The sequence below is a fragment of the Meriones unguiculatus genome, chromosome 17 (genome assembly GCF_030254825.1).
Source record: "Meriones unguiculatus strain TT.TT164.6M chromosome 17, Bangor_MerUng_6.1, whole genome shotgun sequence".
NCBI classification, from domain to species: domain Eukaryota; kingdom Metazoa; phylum Chordata; class Mammalia; order Rodentia; family Muridae; genus Meriones; species Meriones unguiculatus.
In genome coordinates, this window is record NC_083364.1 from 7,235,158 (window position 1) to 7,259,171 (window position 24,014).

At 38.9% G+C, this 24,014-nt stretch overlaps 1 protein-coding gene across 4 annotated transcripts in view; it reads left to right on the plus strand.

The window, feature by feature from the left end:
• The window catches only part of Slc16a7 (solute carrier family 16 member 7), a 165,501-nt gene that overhangs the window by 70,866 nt on the left and 70,621 nt on the right, over positions 1–24,014 (plus strand). For all 4 annotated transcript variants that reach the window (XM_060370985.1, XM_060370984.1, XM_060370983.1 and 1 more), the window contains one exon: positions 13,885–14,014. The gene's annotated coding sequence lies outside the window, so the exon portion shown is untranslated. The remainder of the gene's footprint in view (positions 1–13,884; positions 14,015–24,014) is intronic.

Genomic DNA, 24,014 nt, shown 5'->3' on the forward strand with positions numbered 1-24,014 from the left:
CCCTTCCTTCTGTCTTTCTGTTTGCAAAAAGGTCACATGTAGCCAAGACTGGCCTTGAATTCACTTGTACAGTCAAAGATGATCTTGAACTTCTGACTTTCATGATTCTACTCCCAAGTGCTGGAGTTACTGTTATTTCCAATTTTAATGGTATATGAGGACATGAAATCTAGGGCATTATGCATGCTAGAGAAGTAGAATGTATACTCATATATTTATTAGTGTGGTCAGTATTTTCCTCATAGCAGAAGTATTTAATAAAGAATTGTGATTGGTTTTATCTTTTGAATTTACAATGGAATCTTGGATGAATTTAAGAAGTTTTTCATGAATTACAGTGTAGTTTCTAATAAACTAATATATTTAGGAAGTGTATGGCAGTGGGTAGGTCCAGCAATTATTCTACAGTCCAGGGCCCTGTTGGAAATACTAACAGCAATGCTGGAGATATCTGGGGACACCTAACATGGATTCTGGGGAATGATCTTTGAGTCTCTATTTAAATGATCATTAAAGCTGCTGGTATTTTTAAAAGTTGCTGCTAACTGGCTCTCATTCTAAGTTAAGCATGTCATCTGTACTGACCTTCTCTTAATAAGAGATTTCACCAGGTCCCTAACTTCAAATGTCTGTGTTTTGCTTAGCTCCTCTCTGTTTCTACTCTACCTTAGTATGCATTTCCCAAGGACATGTATGATTCTGATTCCTTAACAGTTTGCCTTTCTCCAAGGCTGCCATGCCATGTCTTTTCGAGAACACTGCACTGAAAGGTGACAAAAGCTGTACCAATGAGCAACAGCTACATAGATCATGGCTGCAGGGGAGTCTCAGCAGCTCGTGGTCATAGCTGGAGACAGATCTCCATCCCTTTTTTGCTTTATCCTTAGGGATATTTTCTAAGATGTAGGCTACCTCAGTGTTTTTCTTGCTGATAAAGTAAAAGACAGAATAGAATTTTCAAGGCTCTATGGCAAATGGATTGTGCCTGTTCACTCTCATTTCCCTTCAGCTCCATATATCTTAACGTACTGCTTTCTTTTTCTTTGGGACACAGTCTACTGGTAGTTCTGCTGTTCCCCATTATTTTGTCCATTCCCGCCCTAGTGTAACATATCCTGATAGGGAACAGTGTCTGCCCAAGTCAGGTCCTAACTCAGTATAACTGTGTTGGTCTTGCTTTTATGCTATCACAACACACCTGGGACTGGGTGACTTAGAAGAGAAGTTGGTAAGCGCTAGGGCATGTATTGGTATGTGATGACACCCATCCTTTGAGCCATGATGTCCCAGTATCACATAGTAGAGGGCATGAGGGCTGCCAGCTTTCTCCCTCTTATTAGGAAGTCCTGATAAAATCTCCAGTGACCCTTTAACTCTAAATGCCAGGGTTTAGAGATCTGAACAGGGGCATGGGGGTGTGAGACTTCCTTAGAGAGGGAATATGCAAGGAGTCCTGAAGATGTCATAAAATGTGGTTTTAATAATCCCTTGTAGGAATGTTTGCAATTCCTGCTCCCTACCAATGTGATATCATAAACTTTGTACATGTTTAACAGCCTTTGAAGTGTTTTAGTGACTTTTTACATGCTATTTTACACGAGTTTTTTTTTTTTACAGCATATGATTAACGTGGTTGTCATTTGTTAGCTGTACAGTACAGACTTCTGACAGTGTATACATTATTCAGATATAGATAACTGTGAAAAATGCCTAGTTTATGAGTAGACACTATAGTGATTCCAAACCCTGAATATATAGAGATAGTATGCATGTACCTTTTTATCTTATCATCAGAAATATCTTCACGTGATTGAATTGCAGCATTGAGCCAATGTCTCAGCTTTATGGGAGCATTGTCTTTTAAATGGCCTGAAAGTGTGTGTCTCCATTTTGATCTCGATTAATGAAGGCTACCCACTTGTATATCAGATTCTCTGAGAATCCCCTACCATAGCTTTTCATGGAAACTAAATTGTGATTTGAGAATGGAAGAGAATTCTAAGTACTCTTTTAAGAAGGAAGACTTAGCCCCCAGAGCACATGGACACCTGCCAAGGCCAGGCTGTCTCTGCTTGGATAATGGGATTCTTTCCAATGATTCCTTCAAAAGCACCTTTTTCATTCTAACCAGCTTTTTAAATCTTGGTAAAATTGCTCAAATACTTTATATCTCTTCACTGTTTGGTTTGGAGTAGCAGTGGGGAAGAAAAGTCCATATTTCACACTAAGGAAATCTGTGGAAGAAGTTCGTTTCAACGTGGTAGGTTGAAACAAAGGCAACTCAAAGGAACCTTGGAAAACACTTCCTTCCAGCCTATCCTTTTATGGATGAGGAAATTAAGATCCAGTGTAGCTGTCAGCTGCTCAAATGGTGACACATTATTAACATTTACCCTGATGTGGGCATTGTACTTTCACATTGTGTTTTAATTTTGAAAATCACTTTTTAAATTACTGCCTGTTAGAGTCTTGCCAGTCATTTGACTTTTTCCATTTCTGGTACCTGCCATTGTTTCTAGTGAGGCTGGTACATTTGGTGGCATACCCCTTTCATTGAGTTTTTAAATCATGCGATCCTAGGTAGTTCAAATAGTTCATTCTGTATGGTTTGCTTTCTGCATTGCTGTGACAAAATGCCTCACAAAGCCACTAAAGGAAGGAAACGTGTGCTTTGGCTCATGGCTTGAGTATACAGTCCATTACTTCTGGAAAGGTATGTGGGCAGGAATGTGTCAGATGCCTGGTCACATCGTGTCATTGTCAGAAGACAGGGGATGAATGCTGGTGCTCTGCTCTATCTCTCCTGTTAACTGCCTTTCAGTTCACCCTAGGCCCCACCATATGTGATGGTGACGCCCACACTCAATCTTCAGTACTCAGTTCATCCTTCTGGAAATACACTCATATACACATCCAGAAGTGTGTTTCCATGGTGATTCTAAGTCCAATCATGTGAAAAATGAAGATTAACTGTTACACACACTATCAGTTCTGATGTGTGTCCCTCTGCATATATTAATTATATAAAATTTGAGTTTCTCAACATCGCAAAGGGATGAAATACTGGTCTCCACTCCTCTCTTCTTCTTCCAACAATTTTTGTAGCTGAAACAAACCTGCCTAGGTGTTCTCACAACATAATGCTCTTTGTCAAATAATAGTTTAAATAACTTGATTTAGCTATTTGGCAATATACAGATAGACTAAACATAATGTTGTACATTAAAAATAATAAGCTATTTTGTCAGTTTAATAAATCTAATAATAAAATGGATATGAGCTAAGGAAAATGATTAATGGATGCTAAGACCAGGCTCACGGTTTGATGTTTTCCCTGGCTTGGTAATCTTGCTTTTGATTTAACGTAGCCCTGATTCAAGGTTAAAAATGAGCAGACATGGAGGGAATGCAGATTTCTCTATCTGTAATTTCATTTTTCTGCAGTTCCAATTACCTACAGCTATGCTATAATTTTAATGGGAAATTCTGGACGCTGCATACTCTTTTAAGATGATGAGATTTTGTGGTGTCTAATTTGATTCTAGATGGGTTCCAAGTCACCCGTTTGTCCATCATGGGCAATCTGCACTGTGTGAGCTGCCACATGGGCCATCATGTCTGTTCCCTCAGAGCTTCAGGCTTTCCTGTTCCATAATTTCTATCTTATATTATTAATAGCCTCAAACTACAAGAGGGGCCATTTTGATATTACAAAGAAAAACTGTAAATAGATTCATTCAAGTGAAACATGGAAGTTTCTAGCATACTAATGAAAACCAATACACAAAACTGAGACCTAACCCAAGGCTGGAGATACAATTTCTTTGGTAGAGTGCCTCGTAACATACCTGAAACTCTAGGTTTAGTCTCTACACCCCCCAAAAAAATTAGACGCATGGTAGCGCATGGATGTAATTCTAATACTCAAACGCTAGAGGCAGGTCTATATAAGTGAGTATATACCATGTGTGTCTTTCTGCTTTTGGCACACCTCATTCAGGATGATTGTTACTAGGTCCCACCATTTGCCTGCAAATTTCATAATTTCCTTCTTTTTAATTGCTGAGTAGTATTCCATTGTGTAAAAGTACTACAATTCCTCAAATGAGGGAAATCTGGGTTGTTTCCAGGTTCTGGCTATTATGAATAAAACTGCTATAAACATGGTTGAGCAAAAGTCCTTGTTGTGTACTTGAGCATCTTTTGGATATAGGCCTAGGAGTGGTATAACTGGATCTTGAGGAAGCACTATTCCTAATTGTCTGAGAAAGCGCAGATTGATTGCCAAAGTGGTTGTACAAGTTTGCATTCCCACCAGCAATGGAGGAGGGTTCCCCTTTCTCCACAACCTCTCCAGCATGGGTTGTCACTTGAGTTCTTTATCTTAGCCATTCTGGTGGGTTTCAGGTGAAATCTCAGGGTCTTTTTGATTTGCATCTGTCTGATGGCTAAGGACGTTGAGAACTATAAGATAAGATAAACATACTGAAATCTATACACCTAAAGAAGATAAAGAAGAAAGAGGACCCAGGGTAAGATGATCAATCCTCACTTAGAAAGACAAATGGGAGGGACATTGGATGTAGGAGCAAACAAGTAACAGAACAGGAGCCTACCACAGAGGTTCTCTGAAAGACTCTACCTAGCAGTGTATCAAAGCAGATACTAAGATTCGTAACCAAACCTTCCGCAGGGTTTAGAGAATCAAAAAAGGGGGGGGGGTAAAATTACCTAGAGAGGACAGGAGTTCCATAAGGACCAAATGTATCTGGGCACAGGGTGCTTTTATGAGACTGTTTCTGCAAACAAGGACCATGTATGGATTCAACCTAGAACCTCTCCTCAGATATAGCCCTTGGTAGCTCAGTATCCAAGTGGGTACCGTAATAAGGGGAACAGGGACTGTTTCTGACATGAACTCAATGATGGGCTCTTTGAACTCCTTCCTCCCTCCCCCGAGGGAAGAGTAGCCCTGCTAAGCCACAGAGGAGAACTTTGCAGCCAGTCCTAAAGACACCTGATAAACCAGTATCAGATGAAAGGGGAGGAGGTTCTTCCCTGTCAGTGGACTTGGAAAGGGGCACGGAGGAGATGAGGGTGGCAGGGTGGGATTAGGAGGGAAAGAGGGAGCAAGATGCAGCAGGGATACAAAGTTAACAAACTGTACTTAATATTAAAAAAAATAAAATTAAAAAAAGCTAGAGGCAGGAGAATCAAAAGTTCAGATTCTTTCCCAGCTAGAGAGTTAGGAGCCAGCAGCTGGAGATACAAAACAAACCCCTTCAATAGTAAAAAAAAAAAAAAAAAAAAAAAAAAAAAAAAAAAAAAAAAAAAAAAAGAAAGTACCCATGGAATGGATGGTGACAATGTTCTTTTGTAGACAATAGTCACTCAAAAATGCTATGTATGTCTATGAAATCTCATAGTAAAGCATAAGTGGGATTTACAAACAGTGTTACAGAATTGAACTTATCCTGTGTGTATTTCCCAAGGCTCTTGGGAGACTCTGCCCAGCGGTAAAGTTTCCTCTTCATACCTCTTCTTGCAGGCCCACTGCATATCGTAAGGTATTTTAGCTTCTGAAAGTAACTGATTAATCTGTTAATTACAACTGAACCTGTCAGGTCATTACCTGGTATTTCCACTTTTTAAAATAATTTGCCTTTCCCCAGTCATCTCAGATACTGCCTCCTTGCTCGCTGCCCATCCATTCAGCTGATTCCTCAAATCAGCCTTTGTTTTTTTGTATCCAAACTCAGATTTTCTATAAAGCAATTCCAATGTCTTTGCACTTCCAACAACAACATACCTTTGCTTTTCTTTCTTGCCTCTTGGAGGTTGTCTGTCAGCATTGCCTCTGATGATTACTATTGGGCTCAGCTGAATTTCAGCCAGGTTTTTCTTTTCAGGAATTCAGGCTAATGAGGTCTGATATTAGAACCCGTGGAAGGCTACTGTCCTGTGCCCTGTCTTCTCTTGCTTCCAATATCTATCCTGTTTGCCCTTCAGAAAGAGGATTGAACATCTTTCCTAGGGTCCTCCGTGTTGTTTAGCTTCTTTAGGACTAGAGATTTTGGTAGGTTTATCCTATCTTATATGGCTAATATCCACTTATAAGTGAGTATATACCATGTATGTCTTTCTGCTTCTGGGTTACCTCACTCAGGATGATCTTTTCTACCACAGAGGGCCTCTGAAAGACTATACCCAGCAGGGGATCAAGTAAGATGCTGAGACTGATAGCCAAACTTTGGGCAGAGTGCAGGGAATCTTATGGAAGAAGGGGGAAATGGAAAGACCTGGAGGGGACAGAAACTGCACAAGGAGAACAACAGAGCCAAAAATATGGGCCCAGAGGCCCCTGAAGAGACTGATGAATCACCAAGGACCATGCAAGAAGAGGATCTAGACCCCCTGCTCAGATGTAGCCCATGGGCAATTCAGTATGCATGTAGGTTCCTCTAGTAAGAGGAGCAGGGTCTGTCTCTCTCATGAACTCTGTTGCCTGCTCTTTGCTCATCTCCCCCTGGTGGGGTGGCCTTATCAGGCCACAGAGAAAGATGAGGCCTGATAGGCTAGGGTCAGATAGAAGGGGAGGAGGACCTCCCCTATCAGTGGACTAGAGTAGAGGAGTGGAGAGGAAGAAGGAGGAAAGGTGTGATTGGGAGACTAGAATGGGGGCTACAGCCAGGATACAAAGTGAATAAATTGTAAATAACACTATTACTACTAATAAAAATAATATCTGATGTTAGTTTGGAAGGTTGTGTGAAGTCAGATGTGCCAACACATTTTTAAGCTTACTTCTGATTAGTTTTATAGTTTATATTTTTTACTTTGATAATGTAAAGAACATGTTCAGTTGAGAGTGAATTTTGAACTCCAGGCTGTTTCTGGATTGTGATGATCTGGATGGTGCAGCGAATCACACAGCTCCCAGTTATGTGTCCTCCCTTGAGAATGAGCAAGCTGCTCTGCCATGTGTCATGTTACTAAGCAATGGTGCTCGCAGGTTGGCACTCCGTGTTCTGTTTGCAGTAGGTCTGTGTGATGCTGCACCACTCTACACCAAAGAACATCTGTAGTGTAGAAAGGGCAACAAATCCTTAGGTTCCCACACGTCCCACAGCCACTCCCTTTAACAGGTTTCTGTCAGTCTTGGTGAACTGTTACATCTTCCTAAACCCTCTGAAAAGGACCCTCCGTTTAATTTCTTCACCCTGTTTTGGAAATAGTAAAATGATTGTTTTACTTGAGTCAGTGGAGAAGCGTATCACTGGACTGCCGGAGGGCAGAAATCCCATGCAAGTAAGAGTCACACTGTGGAACAGACTGATTACAGCCCGAGGGAGAAAGTGCAGCCACGATGAAGGCAACAGAGGCCTCATGCCTTTTTAATTCTTTAACAGCCTCATTCAAAAGTAGATGCTTCTGGCTTAGACCAATATATTTAAGTCCTTAATTTTAGTTTCATGTCTGAAAAATGGGGGACACAGGTACTCAATAATTCTGTAAAAAAAATCTGTGTGTCGAAGCGCCAGGCGCCCTGTTCAGTGATACTTTCCTAAAATGTGACAGGCTGGATGCCAATCAGAAAAACAATGTTATGTGCATCTCTGTCTTTGTGTGGTGGCCTTCTCTATATATACTCTTAAAAACTTTTTATTCAATAGCATTAACTCGCTTAGGCATAACTAAATCAGAGAAGTTAATAAAAGCCAAGAGATAGTTTTCATTGAGATACGAATTTTAAGCATAGCTCTGACTTCTTTACTCCACCTGGTGATTATATTTGACTAACACTCTTTCAAGGTAGATTCTGAAAATCCAAAAGAGTAAATGTGTAATAGTAACTTAAACTATTTTTATTATAGTACAGAATGGTACTACCACACTCAGTTACTTTGATGATATACCATTTAATATACTCCGCACTTGAGCATTATAGACTACAGTACTGCTATCATATTCTTTTCCATACTTTACAGTTTTGATGACACAGGTTTGTATCTTAAGTTTCACTGAATGTTTTATAATAAGAACCATGTTATTATATACTTTTTTCAGAGCTATTGTCTAATGAATGTAGAATCATGTATCAAGATGATAATATTAGGTCCAGCCAATGTCCAAAGTAGCATTTAGATGGTCTTAACATCATGACTCAAAGAAGGTGGGGGCAGAAACTACGGAATCCCATGCCTATAGCGGACAAAGCACTGAGCCACAAATGGAACTAAAAGGGTGTGTCATAAACGGAACTAAAAGGGCCCAGGATTCTGAAAGGAGCAGTGGTTCACAGGAGAGCTCCACTGTTGGGTGGCTAGAGGAGTCAGTAGACCCAAGAGGTTCATCTTGGTGATGAGGAAGCACCGCATGGCCCATTATGTGGCCAGGTCGACTCGCTCTAATCCTGCCTGAATGGTAGTGTTCCTCCTAGACACCTTCAGTAGATTCTAGTTTATTTCTAATTCCTGATACTGGGATTAGGAAGTAATATGGATCTTTTGCTTATTTGACCTTTGAAAAGGAACATGATACTGGAAGAGTGAAAACGTATTTCCTGTCCATATAATTTTGCTAGAATTTCTCTCTTAAAGCTAGTAATAATTTAATTCTTTTGAAATTGAGAAAGAACTAAAAGGCTAGTAAGGCTAATGTGCTGGTTAGCTTTTTTGTTGTTGTTGTTTCGTTTGGTTGGGTTTTGGATTTTGTTTTGTTTGGGTTGGGTTGGGTTGGGTTGGTTTGGTCAGCTTGACACAAACCAGTTTCGTTTGGGAAGAGGGAACTTCATTTTGGAAAATGCCTCTGTAAGGCTGGTTTGTAGGCAAGGCGATGGGGGTGTTTTCTTCATTAATTGTTGATATGGAAAGACCCTGGCAACTATAGGTAGTGCCACACCCATGTGGGTGGTCCCAGGTGGTATAAAAACGCCAGCTGAGCAACCGTGGAGAGCAAGCCAGTAAGCGGTGTTCCTCCATTGCCTCTGCAGGACTCCATGACATCGTTCATGATAGACTATAAGTTGTAAGATGAAACAAATTCTTTCTTCCCTACATTGGTTTTGGTTATGGTGTTTATCACAGTAAGGCCAAGTGGGGAAAGGCCAGCCAGGAGGTCTTTGAAGATTAACTGCAAAATGGGCAGTGCCAGCCTCAAAGTATCATCCAAGTTTTCTTCTAGGTTGATCTGAGAATGTCACTAGACTTGATGCAGAAAGGGTGCAATGAGTTTATAGTCTTGTTCCAGCAAGTTCTAAGAATTTTACATGTCCTCCAGAATCTTTTTCATCAGAAATTCAGTATTGATAGGAGAAGTCCCCAATCTCTATGGTTCTAAAATTTGAACCAGGCCTTAGTTTGGGTGGTAGGATTCTGGGAAAGAATTTTATTTCTAATGAGTCCTAAAATCAAGGTCTGTTATCTCTCCAAAATGATGAAAATAGCACTAAAAAAAAAATACCAATAAGAGAAGCATCAGGAAATAAACACTATGGATGTCCTCCCTTTCCCTTTGAATCTGAGACAGGGTCTCCCTAAATAGGCTATGCTGGCCTTAACTTAGCTCTGGAGATTGGGCAGTTCTTGAATATGTGATGTTTCTGCCTCCGGCTTCTTAGCAGCCTGAATCACAGACCTGTGACAACAGGTTTCACTCTTTTTCATACAAATCGAAGTACCTGCTACTGATAATACCATCTCATAAAGGAACAGATTTATATGTGCAAACTGAAGTTTTGTATTTTAGCTCTTTTTTGGTATAAAGCTTATAATAGAAAAATAATACACATTCATTATGTTTATAAACATTTTAAAGTCTCACAAGTTATATGAGCTACTTCTGAGAGCTAATTGTAGTTAATAGCTTTTAATGTGTTGTTCTGGATAGTTTGTATGTGTGTGTAAGCACATATACATTGTATGTTAAAGGAAAACCTTCTCTTGGTCCCTCCAGATGTTTTTTTCAATGGACTAACAACAGATAAATTAATAGCAAAAAGACGTATTTCTGTTTGGTTTTGAGACAGAATATAACACATCCTCCAGGCTTGCCCTCAAACTTGAGATCCATGTCAGCGTCCTGAGTGCATAAGTGCAAGCATAAGGCACCTTGCCAGGTGGAACAGTGACTGACTAATAGGAGAGGGACTACTCACCCGCCAACGGAAAATTGCATGCTTACTTCCATTCAGGTGGGAAGGGAATATGAACCATTCCTTCTGAGGGGTAGTAAGTGGGGTTTTTTGAGGAAAGAAATTGGAAGCAAGAATTACTTTCAAACAATAGTCTCTGGAATTTGAGTGTGCCCAAGAAACAGACTTTTTTTTGAAAAGCACTTTGTCTATGCAAGTTAGGTTCATCAACATTCTTTAATGCCAGGTTATAGATGATAAATGAAGGAGATGCCAGAAGGTAATTGTGCTGTGTCAGATCCAAAAGGAAGGTACTTGAGCTGTCCAAGGCCCATTTTATGAAACTTGAGAAGGAGGAGCAAGAGACAAGATATGGAGGCAGCCATATCTTGATGGGTGGCCAGCAATCTTGATTCTTAGACTGTGTCTGTAGATCCACACTTTGTGATATTGTTCACACAGCCAGAACACTATAGCACTACAGCAGTGCAGTACATATTTTAAAACACAGAGAAGCCGGGTGGAGAGATGGCTCAGCAGTTAAGAGCACTTGTTCTTGTAGATGAACTGGGTTTAGTTCCTACTCCCATGTGGTGGCTGTAATTCCAGTCCCAGGGAATCCTACACTTTCCCTGGCCTCCAAGGAGCCTGCATGAATGTGGTGGACACTCATGCATGCAGGCAAAACAGTAACACATAAAAATTAAAATGAAGCTAATAAAATAAAATAGAACCACATTTTTCTGTTTATAACCCTTATCATTTGCTTCAGTCATCCGTTTATACAGATCTTCTACATTCTTTGTTTCATATTATTGGATTAGCACTTTTCTTAATGAATGAAAGTTTGTCCTTTTGAGATGACTGTCCTTAAGTCTATTTAAGTATCTTTGTATAATTATGTAATTGTCTATGTAAGGGACAACCTTACAGTCCAATCACTATGTTTATGGCTTTTAGAAACAATTACCCAAGACAGTTGTGGGAATTTCCCAGGAAAATATGGAAACTACCTACCTAATGGTATAAACAGTTCAAACCTAGATAGTGCTGGATGGAGGCTGACATGCGTGACAGAACTCCCCAAACAGGTATAGAAGGATCAGCTCAGTGCCTCCTCAGGCTTCTGCTGGTCATTGTCACTATTTGGTGTTCTGTTCTGTGGTCACTTCAGTTTCTGTTTTGCTTGCATCTTCATGTCCCTGTCCCACGTTGTCTCTCTAGACTTCATTTCTCTAGTGTTCTGAGGACAGTGTGATTGCAAGCAGATCTCACCTCAATAGTACAGAAAAAACTGTCAAGAGTCTTCTTAGATTTCTGCTATATGAGGTACTGTTACAGTCCCTCGGAACGGGGACATGAACATAGCCACCATTCTGCCTACTGCAATTGTTGCATCTATTTCTAATTCTTCATGATTTATTATGCATTAGTATATTTTAATTAATTTTCCAATTCGAAAAATAATACCCAAAAAACAAAAAACTTAGCTTAACCCTTAACCTCAATTAGAATTCTCAGAGTCATTTTAACTGCATCAAGAGTTTGCATCTAAAACAAAAAGGGGGAACTGTAGAGAGCTGCGTAATGCCGCACCTTAAAGATGGAGCTGGTTTCTGCCTTCCACCTTCCCGATGGTGAGTGCTCTCTGTCACAAACAACTCCATATTTGGCTAAGGCTGAGGATCTGGCTTGCTTCCATGTATGTGGACCTGTCTGCATTGCCCACATGGCACGCTGGGGTTGGCTACCCAGAGGCTATTTAAGCTGTGGGCTGGCTTTCCCCAGGGTCAGATGATTGTTCAAGGTTCCTGAATAAACTGCATTGAAAAAAAAAAAAGAGTTTGCATCTACAACTAGGTTTTGTGTGGCTCATATGTTGAGGACCATGCACTATTGATACCTTCCTTGTCTATATGTCAAAGTAAATCAGTCAATAGGATTTAAAATATAGTCCACTTACAACAGTAAAAGAGCCACTAAGAATTAGATTCCAATCTTGATTCAGTTATAGGTTGGAAAGAAAAAATTGGGTTCTGTTTAATTCCTGTTGTTCAACTGGAATGGTTGGCACCTCAACTTAAAATACTGTGTATTAGTTTGGTATTGCTGTATTGTTTTGTGTAGGAATGAAAAAATAAAGAACAAAGAGATTACATGATTTTCTTTATGGAACATATTACTCTACGTAGGTGGTACATAGGCCAATGTTGGGTACATATAAGAGAGTTCCTGCTTTAATCTAGAAAATCTGGAGGAATTACAGTGAAGCCCATAGTCTCCCAGGTACTGTTGAGTTCATCTAGGCCTTTGTTTGCTACTTATATTATTTCAGGACCTTAATTTTAAAGATTATATACAACCCTGTCTGATTAAGGTTTCTGAAATTAAAGCAAGGGAACTTCACAGTTTGTAAAAGAATGTGCTGATGTTCTGTATTGTGGAGTGAAAGAGAACTTTGAATATTCTTAAGAATCTAACCATCAACAATCAAACAATATAAAGATTTCCTGTACTGATATGGACAGGTTACCTGGGGTGGGCTGGAATTCCTGTCTCACCCAGCTTTTGAAAGCCATGAAAACCCTAAACTCCAGTAGGACCAGAGGTGATATCAACTCCTCTTCTGCAGCTCCTGGAAGTCCACTGAGTATGAATACTTCACTGTTGGGAAATTTGGAGCCTTTAACTCAATTCTTTGTCCATCTCTTAAATCCAATCAGTGACTTTCTCACTCCTTAGCTCTCTTTATTGTCTCCACACATCCTTCATCCTTTTACAGAAGCACCCTTGACCCGATGGTCATGATGTCTTCTTTGAACAGGTAGTCCTAGAGCCAAAGCAGGTAACTGCTTATTTAATTGGAAGAATCTAGTTTTCACTTTTTCTTATGCTTAATCTGGTCAAAGATTATCTGTCATACCAAAGTTTATATATTCAGTACCATATTGAGGTTTATATCTTGATTAAAGATATTTAATTTATTAGATATACATACCCAATTAGGAAATTTGAATTCTGAAACAGATTTCTAAAGTATTTATTATTGCCTTCTATTGTGTCATGTGGTTAAACCTGTATTATTGAGAATATTTTTCTAGGATTATTTTGTTAAATCTTATTTGCACACACACACACAATTTAGCATCAAATTATTTAAATGGATATAAAGAGTGGTAGCTTTCAATTTTGTTTGTTATGACATTCTTTGTATGATCTATTATTGGCGTGTCTGTGGATGTCCAGGTTGATTTGTGTGTCGTGTAGCTGGAGGCTAGAGGCGAATGCCTAGTGTCATTTTCGGGTGCTGCCCGTATTGGTTTTGATACAGAGCCTCTCACTAGGATCATCTGTCCATCTAGACTGGCTTCCTTGCAAGCCTGAGGGATCTTCCTGGCTCCACGTCTGAGAATCATAAGAGAATACTGTATGCTGGCCTGTGTACACTTATGCTGGGAGTTGGGTTCAGTTCCTCATGCTTTATCCACTGAACTACCTCTCCTGGTCCTATGATCCATTGTCAGTTTTTTAAAGAAATTGACTCTTCTTTACCTTGCACTTTTAAGTTTTGGCTTCTCATAAATATATATTTGATCAATTTAGCCATGCCTTAGTGACTAAATTAGTGGATTTTCATTACATTGATCTATGAATACACACGTATTTTTCAATTATTTTATTTATAAAAGATGTGCAAAATTATTGGGGTAGATTAATTCCCATTTAATTCCTTTTTTAAAAATTTTCTTTAGGTAATCTGGAGTCTACACTACCTCTGCTAGCATATTGTCTTCAAATATTGCACGTCAACTTAAAGTGACGAGGCTTAAATATTCTGCACACCACCCAAAGAAGTCTGCTAAAGTGGTCATCTGACGACAGGTAAGTGTATACTTTTGTTTCTGGTCCTTTTGGTCATACTTACAATTAAAAGGGGCAAAATGTAACAGCTTCCAAGTGCATAGAATATTACAGAATTGTTCACAAGGAAAAACATCATGAAGGAATATGTGTGTTCAGATGGAATCTTGATTGTTGATCAACTCCAGCTGCTAGTAAGCAAGAAGTGGTTTTTGGGACATGCTGATTTCCAAGGCTCACAGGTTTAGGACTGTAATTCTATGAACCATTAGTTGAGTTCCAGCAGAAAGTTCCCCTCCATGGCCTACAATCTGTCAGTCTATAGGTTCTCAGCCCCAATAACTGGTAGATGTATATTGCATATTCTGGAGTGTGCCATGAATCCAACAAGACAAAACCCAACAAGAAAGTGATTGGTTTTTCTCATGTTATCTGTGGCTCTGCTGCACCCGAGGGCATACTTTTCTTTTCTGGAAGCTGGTTACTGTAGCTTGTAGAGTTTAGAGCTAGATAAGATTGACAATAACTTTTCTCTGGTAGTATGCATCTTTCCTTCAAGTGCTATGAAAGATAGTAGGGAAGAAACTCTCAGGTTCATACCAACTTGGTTTCTCTGTATCTATGATTCAAGTATGTGACATCTTCAGTCTCAGTCTTACCATGAAGTTCTAGAGAGTAGCCAAGAGGAATCACAGAAGACTTTAATATTTGAAGGTCTGTACGACCTCACTGGCCAACACCACTGCTCCTCCTCCCCACTTATTTCACTGTGCTCTGTCTTCTTGAAAACTCCCTCCTGCCATGACGCTTTACTAATTTTCTCACCTCTGTGGGTATACCACATGAGATTTGCACATCTACATACTAAAAGCTAACATCCTTAGGTGAGAGAAAACAGGAGCTATTTTTCATTCTGTACCTGGGCTGACCGATTCAGAATGATTTGTTTACAGTGTCATGTAAATTTCACATTTTTTTTTCTTTCTTACAGGTGAATAACATTCCACTTTATAAATGTACCATATTCTATGCATTCATTGATGAATAGTTAGGCAGTTTCAATTTCCTGGCTATCATGATTACAGTATAGCTGATAAGCAAGTATCTCAGAAGTAAGACAGAATGCTTTGTGTGTGTGCTGACAGTGGCACAGCTGAATCACGTGGTGGCTCTATTTCTAGCCTTTTTGAGGACCTCCATACTTCCACAGTGATTGTCAAAGTGACTCCTCTCACCTGGAGTAAGTGTTTTCTTCCTCCATGCCCACACCAGCATTCAACGTTGTTTTTTTCTTGCCATTTTGACCAGGGTAAGATGAAATTTCAAAGCTATTTTAGTTAGCATTTCAATTTAATTTTCTAGGATAAGGATTTGATAATTTAAAATTATTTCTTTAAAAACTGCATGGTATTGGCATAAAAACAGAAAGGAGGATCAATGGAACCGAATAGAAGACCCAGAAATAAACCCACACACCTATGAATACTCAACTTTTTACAAAGAAGCCAAAACCATTCAATGGAAAAAAGACAGCATCTTCAACAAATGGTGCTGGTCCAACTGGATGTCTACATGCAGAAAAATGAAAATAGATCCTTATTTATCACCCTGCAAAAACAAAGTCCAAGTGGATCAAAGACCTCAACATAAAACCAGATACTCTAAATCTGTTAGAAGAAAAAGTGGGGAACAGCCTAGAACTCATTGGCACAGGAGACAACTTCCTGAACAGAACACCAACAACACAGGCTCTAAGAGCGACCATCAAGAAATGGGACCTCATGAAACTGAAAAGCTTCTGTAAAGCAAAGGACATTGTCATCAAAACAAAACGACTGCCTTCAGATTGGGAAAGAATCTTCACTAACCCTTTATCTGACAGAGGACTAATATCCAGTATATACAAAAACTAAAGAAGCTGAAAAGCAGCAAACCAAGTAATCCAATTAAAAAATGGGGAACAGAGCTAAACAGAGAATTCTCGACAGAGGAATATCGAATGGCAGAGAAACACTTAAAGAAATGCTCAACCTCATTAGCCATCAGGGAAATGCAAATCAAAATGACCATGAGATTTCACCTTACACCCATCAGAATGGCCAAGATGAAAAACTCCAGTGACAACACATGCTGGAGAGGTTGTGGAGAAAGGGGAACCCTCCTCCACTGCTGGTAGGAATGTAAACTGGTACAACCACTTTGGAAGTCAATCTGGCACTATCTCAGACAATTAGGAATAGTGCTTCCTCAAGACCCAGCTATACCACTGCTAGGTATATACCCAAACTTTGCTCAAGTATACAAAAGGGATACTTGCTCAACCATGTTTATAGCAGCTTTACTTGTAATAGCCAGAACCTGGAAACAACCCAGATGTCCATCAACGGAGGAATGGATACAGAAATTGTGGTATTATTACACAATGGAATACTACTCAGCAATCAAAAAGGAGGAAATCATGAAATTTGCAGGCAAATGGTGGGATCTAGAAAAGATCATTCTGAGTGAAATATCCCAGAAGGAGAAAGATAATCACGGTATATACTCGCTTATATAGACCTATAAGATATGATAAACATAATGAAATCTATACACCTAAAAATGATAATCAAGAGAGCAGACATGGGGTAAGATGATCAATCCTCATTTAGAAAGACATTTGGGATGTGCATTGAACATATGACAGGAGTCTACTGAAGGCATCTGAAAGACTCTAACTAGCAGTGTTTTCAAAGCAGATACAAAGACTCATAACCAAACCTTCGGCAGAGTACAGGGAATCATATGAAAGAAGGGGAGTTAGTATGATGGGGAAAGGATAGGAGCTCCACAAGGACCAAATATATCTGGGCACAGGGTCTTTTCTGAGACTGACACTCCACCAAGAACCATGTATGGATATAACCTAGAACCTCTGCTTGGATGTAGCCTGTGGTAGCTCAGTAACCAATTGGTTTCCCATAGTGAGGAGAACAAGGACTATTTATAACAGGAACTCAATGGCTGGCCCTTTGACCTCCCAACCCCCAAGGGAGGAGCAGTCCTGTTAGGACACAGAGGAGGACTTTGCAGCCAGTCCTGAAGAAACCTGATAAAACATGATCAGATGAATGGGGAGGAGGTCCCCCCCATCAGTGGACTTGGAAAGGGGCATGGTGGAGATGAGGGAAGAAGGGTGGGATTGGGAGGGAATGAGGGAGTGGGATACAGCTGGATACAGAGTTAATAAAATGTAACTGATAAGAAAAAGTAAAATTTAAAAAAATTATTTTTTAGACACTCACCTTTTGAGAGTTCTCTGTTTAACTCTGTGCCTCTCTGTTATTTTTTCTTGATGTTTGCCCCTTTTACTGTGTTTATATATTCTAGATACTAATCTTCTGTCAGATATATAGCTGGAAAGTATTTGTTTTTCGTCTGTTAGCTTCCTATGCACTAGAATTAAAGCTCAATATCCTAATTAGAAAATTCTGGGAAAGCCTTACAAGTAGAATGAATCAAGCATATGAGCTCCATGAAATAAGCAAAGAAAATAAAAGATGTTAATAAGCACAGGATGGGAGCATACAGGAATGCAGGACACCATAAAATCGTCAATTGTAAAACTATAGCCATAAAAGAACGAATCCCAGCTCAGTTGTTTTGACCAGGTCTCTAACAAGTTCATAAAAGAAAGCTTCCCCAAACTAAAGAAAGATATAACCATAAAAATGTAAGCACAACACCGAACCCCACCTAGACAAGGCCAAAAAGAAACACCCCACAATATATCATAGTCAAAACACTCAATATACAAAACAAAGAATACTGAAAGCTTAAAAGAGAAAAAAATACTCAAGTCACATATTAAGCAAAACCAATGAGAATGAAAGATGATTTTTAATAAAAACTCCAAAACCAGGGCGCCAGATGCTCATCGATTCTAAAATACTATGCCTGTCAATTTAGACAATACACCCAGAAAAATTACCTGTCATAGTTAAAGAAGAGAGAGAAATTTTTCATGATTCAAACAACCAAAAAATTTAACATCAAACAAAAGTTCTAAAGGAATACTGGAAGCAATATTCCGAACTGAGGATAGGAACAAGTGTAGCCAGTAGACTCTAGAAAGAAAACAAAGCCATAGTTTCATGAAAACAAACCATGACTAAGAGTATAAACCAAAAGAAAACATCAAAATGATTGCAATATGCCCACAGATTTCAATAATTATTTTTATTTATATTTTTTTAATTTTTATTTTTTTAAAGATTTATATATTTATTTATTATTTATACAGCATTCTTCCTGCATGTGTGCCTGCTTACCAGAAGAGGGCACCACATCTTCCTATAGATGGTTGGGAGCCACCATGTGGTTGCTGGGAATAGAACTTGGGACCTCTGTAAGAGCAGCCAGTGCTCTTAACCTCCCAGCCATTTCACCAGCCCCTGGTTTTGTTTTTTGTTTTTTTTTTTTTGTTTGTTTTATTTTTATTAATTACACTTTATTCACTTTGTATCCCCACTGTAGCTCCCTCCCACTTCCCTTCCCTATCCCTCCCTGCCTCTTCTCTATGCATGCCCCTCCACTAGTCCACTGTTAGGGGAAGTCTTTCTCTCCTTCCTTCTGATCCTAGTCTATTAGATCTCATCAGGAATGGCTGTATTGTCTTCCTATGTGGCCTGGTAAGGCTGCTCCCCCCTCAGGGGGAGGTGACCAAAGAGCTGGCCAATCAGTTTATGTCAGAGACGGTAATGTCCTCAATTCTTCCAAAGATACAGCAAGAGCAATCCTGAGTAAAAAGAATAATACTAGATGGATTGTTATTCCAGACTTCAAGGTATAGTTTAGAACAATGGTAATAAAAACAATACATTACTGTCAGAAAAACAGAAATGTAGACTAATGGAACAAAAGAGAAGACCCAAATATAAGTACACATAACTACAACCATCTGATTTTTAACATAGAGACAAAAAGAACTCAGGAGAAAAGTAATTAACTGCAACAAATATTGCTGGGAAACTGGATGTCCACGTAAAAAATAATGAAATTAGATCTATATCTATCATCCTGCACATAAATTAGATTCAAATGGATCAATGATCTGAAACCTGAAACACTAAAACTACTAGTAGGACACTTAAAAACAGTAGCAGAACAGTAACAAAAGGCAAAGCTAGACAAAACCCTATGAGACATGGGTCTAGCAGAGAACTTTGCAAAAAGAACTCCATTAATAAAGGAGTTAATGCCCCAAACTGACAACTGAGACCTCATAAAAACTAAAATTGTATTAAAGCTAAGGGAAAAAAAAAAAGAAAAACCAAAAAGCAGAGGAGAATCTTTGCCAGCTATATATCAATCAGAGGATTAATATCCAGAATATACAAAGAAGAGGAGGAGGGAGAGGAAGAGGAGAAAAATAAGAAAGAAAGAAAAAGAAAGAAAGAAAGAAAGAAAGAAAGAAAGAAAGGAAGAAAGAAAGAAAGAGAGGAAAGAAAGAAAAGAAAGACAAAGAAGAAAGAAAAAGAAATTAAGAAAGGAATGAAAGAAAAAGAAATTAAGAAAGGAATGAAAGAAAGAGAAAGAATCAGTTAAGGAAATAAATGATCCAACTGAAAGATACCTAACAATCTACACAGAATTCTAAATGGCTAAATAATACTTCAAAGAAGGACTCATAATCCTTAGCAATTATAGAAGTGCAGATTAAAATAATTTTGAGATTTCATCTCACTCCATTCAGAATGGCTAAGATACACTCTTTTCCACCTGGCCCAATCTATTACTGATACTTTCCTGATTTTTTTTGTTGTTGTTGTTATTGTTGTTTGTTTGTTTGAATTCCAGATTTTTTTTTCATTTCAAATTTTATTTTTTTGGCTTTTTTCATAGCTACTCTTTATTAAGTTATAGTCTTAAATATTTCTCACTATTTAATTGAACTCTGTGTTTCATGGTCTTCACTATAGCATTTATTCATACTCTCTTTGAGCTTTTTGTGCTAACTGTTGATATTTTGAATTCAGTGTTTTGTATAGCATCTAAGTTGTTTTTCTCAGGGAATATTACTATGAGACCACTATGTTTCTGTTATTTAATGTAATTTTATTTTCTGAGATCATAATTAAAACATTTCTCCCTTTCTTCTTCCAAATCCTCCCATTCAGCCCTCCATTCTCCAAGTTCATAGCCTCTCTCTTTTCACTAATTGTTACTGCATGCATACTTACACATGATGTAGATGCCTAAATAAAAGTGTTTCCCTGCATAAGGCTACCTGTATGCTTTCAGGGCACTGCCAACTGTATTTTTGGCACTGGACAAATGGTGTACCCTCCGCCCTGACCCCCGCCCTGAGATCACCTCTCCCAGTTCCAGCTTTCTTCAATTGGCTATAGTTCTTTGTGTAGGATTTAAGTAGGAGCACTGATATTTAGCAGAGACTATTGTGTTGTTGAGAATGTCGCTTGTTTCTTGTGTTGGGACCTAAACATATCAATCTGGTCTTTAGTAGTGTTTATTTGTAGGGAAATTGTGTTTTCTTTTCTTTTCTTTCTTTTTTTTTTTTTTTGAGTGAGTATTTAGATATTGATTTCCTATTACCTTCACTTGCCAGGTTGTAGATCAGTTGAATGGGGCTCAGAGTTCAGTACTGTGCTAACCCAGTGATGATGTTTCAATGGAATATCAGAAATGGTCCCGCCTCAACCCAGACATGTGGAACAGACATATGCTGAGTGGGGAAATGTTTGTAGATAATCCTGAGGATCCTATGGCCGGTTATAGGGACTCGTCCTCCAGCAGCTGAAGTGACTGGAGTGGGGGTGTCTGATATCCTAGCCCAGAAGTGGCCAGAACATGCAAGCAAAGGACAAGTGGGTCTCAAAGGAGCCATGATGAAAAGGAGCCTGTGTCCCTCTGGCAGGTTGTGGTAGTAGGTGGAGTTGGTGGGGGCTGTGAGTCCGGTGTCCTGACATAGAGGAGGGGATAAGGACTATAATCATTTGAAACCATGGATTAGTAATGAAAGACTGTTTAGTTTCCATTCTGCATGCTGGAAAATTACAGGGCCAGGTCTTTACTCCTTTTAACTGTGGCTACAAACACAAGACAAAGCTGTTTACTCTACAGATGCCTTTTGGTATTTCCTCAGTGATTGTCTGGGTTTTCTTTTCTTTCTTTTTTTTTTTTTTTTTAATTTCAAGCAAGAAGGAAATTGGTAAGTTCTCAATTTAATTTAAAAAAACGTGGTAAGTCCAAATTCTTAAAACAACTTCCAAGGCCCATCACTGTCTTCTATTTATTTAAAGAATGTTCACAATTCATCTTTTCCTGCATTCTTTAAGTATTATGCATTTTTAAAGACACTGTTTTTGGTACTCACATATTGTAAATTGATGATCATACAGAAATTGGGATACTTTAAGATCTAGTAAATCAAGTATTAGGAGAGATAATTAGAATAATTTCCAACAAGAAACAATTTAAACAAAGATTGTAACACACTGTAAACATATACACCTTTTAAAAGTAATTCTTGACAAACATACGTGTTTGATTTTCGCTAATTTGTAACCTTGATAGAATATAAACCTAATACAGTGTTTTCCACTAAAAACCAATATCCACTTTACAAGCATCATTTGTCTATGTATCAACCTCCTATCTTGTTTCTGGTTTCTTTAACATTTTAGTAGGCTTTTGTTGTGAGAGAGATTTCATTCCCCCTAGAGAAATATCATAGGCGCGCGCACACACACACACACACACACACACACACACACACACACACACACTCCTACTCACTTTTGAAATGAGACCCCTTACAGACCAAAGTAACAATCTCACCAGAGTCCAAGCTGTTGATCCATTGGGATTTTGTGGGTGAGTTACTGGTGTAAAGTTGATTACTAAGAAGTTTTGTCCCCTGAAAGCCCACCCCAGGAGCTTCCTGGCAGGTCTCAGAGTCTCCTCTTAGCTTCATTGGTCAGTGTGTCTTGCTCTTGCACAGGCAGTTTACCCATCTCTGTATCCTTGGCTAGGGCCCCCTATAAGGGTATCAGCTTTCCCTGATTTGTGAAGTTTGCTAACCTCTTGAGTCTCATACATCTCTTGCCTCTCTCCTGGAGGGATGTTTCAGAGGTAACTGTTACAAAATAGTTTTGATATAACAAAGCAACCCTGTGCTAGTCAAATTTTTACCACTGTGACAAATTGCTTCATGAACGGAGGGAAGATTTCTTTTTATCTGGTGTTTCAGAAGTTCTAAGCCTTGTTGCTTCCAGTGAGAACGATGTGGCAATGGAGGATGAGATGCCTTGTACCAAAGATACTGGCAGTGGGAACCATAAAGAAAGATATGGCTACAGTGCCAGAGTTCTCCAGAAAAGCACACTCTAGGGTCCTGCCTTCCATTAGTTCCACAAGTTAAGATTTAACCATTTCCCAACACCACCAAAGGCCAGTGACCTTCATCATTGCCACACTGGGGAATGTTTAAGATCAAGCCGTCCAATTTCTATGGGAAGAAATTTTCAGGCTATTAATATTTTGAAATGCAATTGGTCTTGACTGTTTCAATCCACACAGATATTTAGACACAGAATATAATAAAAATGTCAAGAGGTTTTTCTTTGGCTTATTTTGCTCTCTGAGGACATAATCAAGTAGTCTTACTTCTGATTCCATGTAGATTACTTTAGCTCCAGCAGTTATTAGTTAGATCAGGCCAAGTTTCGTAGTATTTCTGAAATTTGTCTTTTATAAAAAAAAGAGTATCAAAGGATTTCTATGGAAACTAAATTGACTAATAAGTGCTCACTGTAGATAATAAGGACTTATTTAGCAATAACAAGGATTCAAAATTTACTGTGGTATATCCTCTTATCCACATCACTTTTATATACCAAAAATTACATTATAAATTAATTTGAATATTATACATTTAGGTCGGTCAGTAGCATAAAAGATGAGTAAATTTAAATGTTTTAAATTTTAATTTATTTTATTTTAAAATTAAAAATAAATTTTTACATTATATTCTAATTATGGTTTTCCTTCCCCCAGATTCCCACATATTCCCTACCCACCTTAAATTCATATCCCTTCTTGCACTTTCTAACTAGAAAACAAATATATATTAAAAAAGAGAATATATATATATATATATACATATATACTAAAATAACAAAAAATAAAAGCAGAAAACTCTGAATAGGACAAAACAAAGAAGCCAACAGGAAAAAAAATGAGGAGTCAAAGATAAAGCACAAGAAACAGATATAGACACAAAGACACAGGCTAGGCTCACAAACAAAAATATAAAATTCATTTGTGTCTGTGTGTGTATGTGTCTGTCTGTCGCTCTATGTGTGTATGTGTGTGTCTGTCTGTCTCTCTCTGTGTGTAGGTGTGTCTGTCTGTCTGTCTGTCTCTGTGTGTGTGTGTCTGTCTGTCTGTCTCTGTGTGTAGGTGTGTGTCTCTCTCTGTGTGTAGGTGTGTGTATGTCTGTCTGTCTGTCTCTGTGTGTGTGTGTCTGTCTCTCTCTGTGTGTAGGTGTGTGTGTGTCTGTCTGTCTCTCTCTGTGTGTAGGTGTGTCTGTCTGTCTGTCTGTCTCTGTGTGTGTGTGTCTGTCTGTCTGTCTCTGTGTGTAGGTGTGTGTATGTCTGTCTGTCTGTCTCTGTGTATGTGTGTCTGTCTCTCTCTGTGTGTAGGTGTGTGTGTGTGTCTGTCTGTCTCTCTGTGTGTAGGTGTGTCTGTCTGTCTGTCTGTCTCTGTGTGTGTGTGTGTCTGTCTGTCTCTGTGTATAGGTGTGTGTGTGTCTAGCTGTCTGTCTCTCTCTGTGTGTAGGTGTGTGTGTGTGTCTGTCTGTCTCTCTCTGTGTGTAGGTGTGTGTGTCTGTCTGTCTCTCTCTGTGTGTAGGTGTGTGTGTCTATCTGTCTGTCTCTCTCTGTGTGTAGGTGTGTGTGTGTGTGTCTGTCTCTCTCTGCTCTGTGTGTAGGTGTGTGTGTGTGTCTGTCTGTCTCTCTCT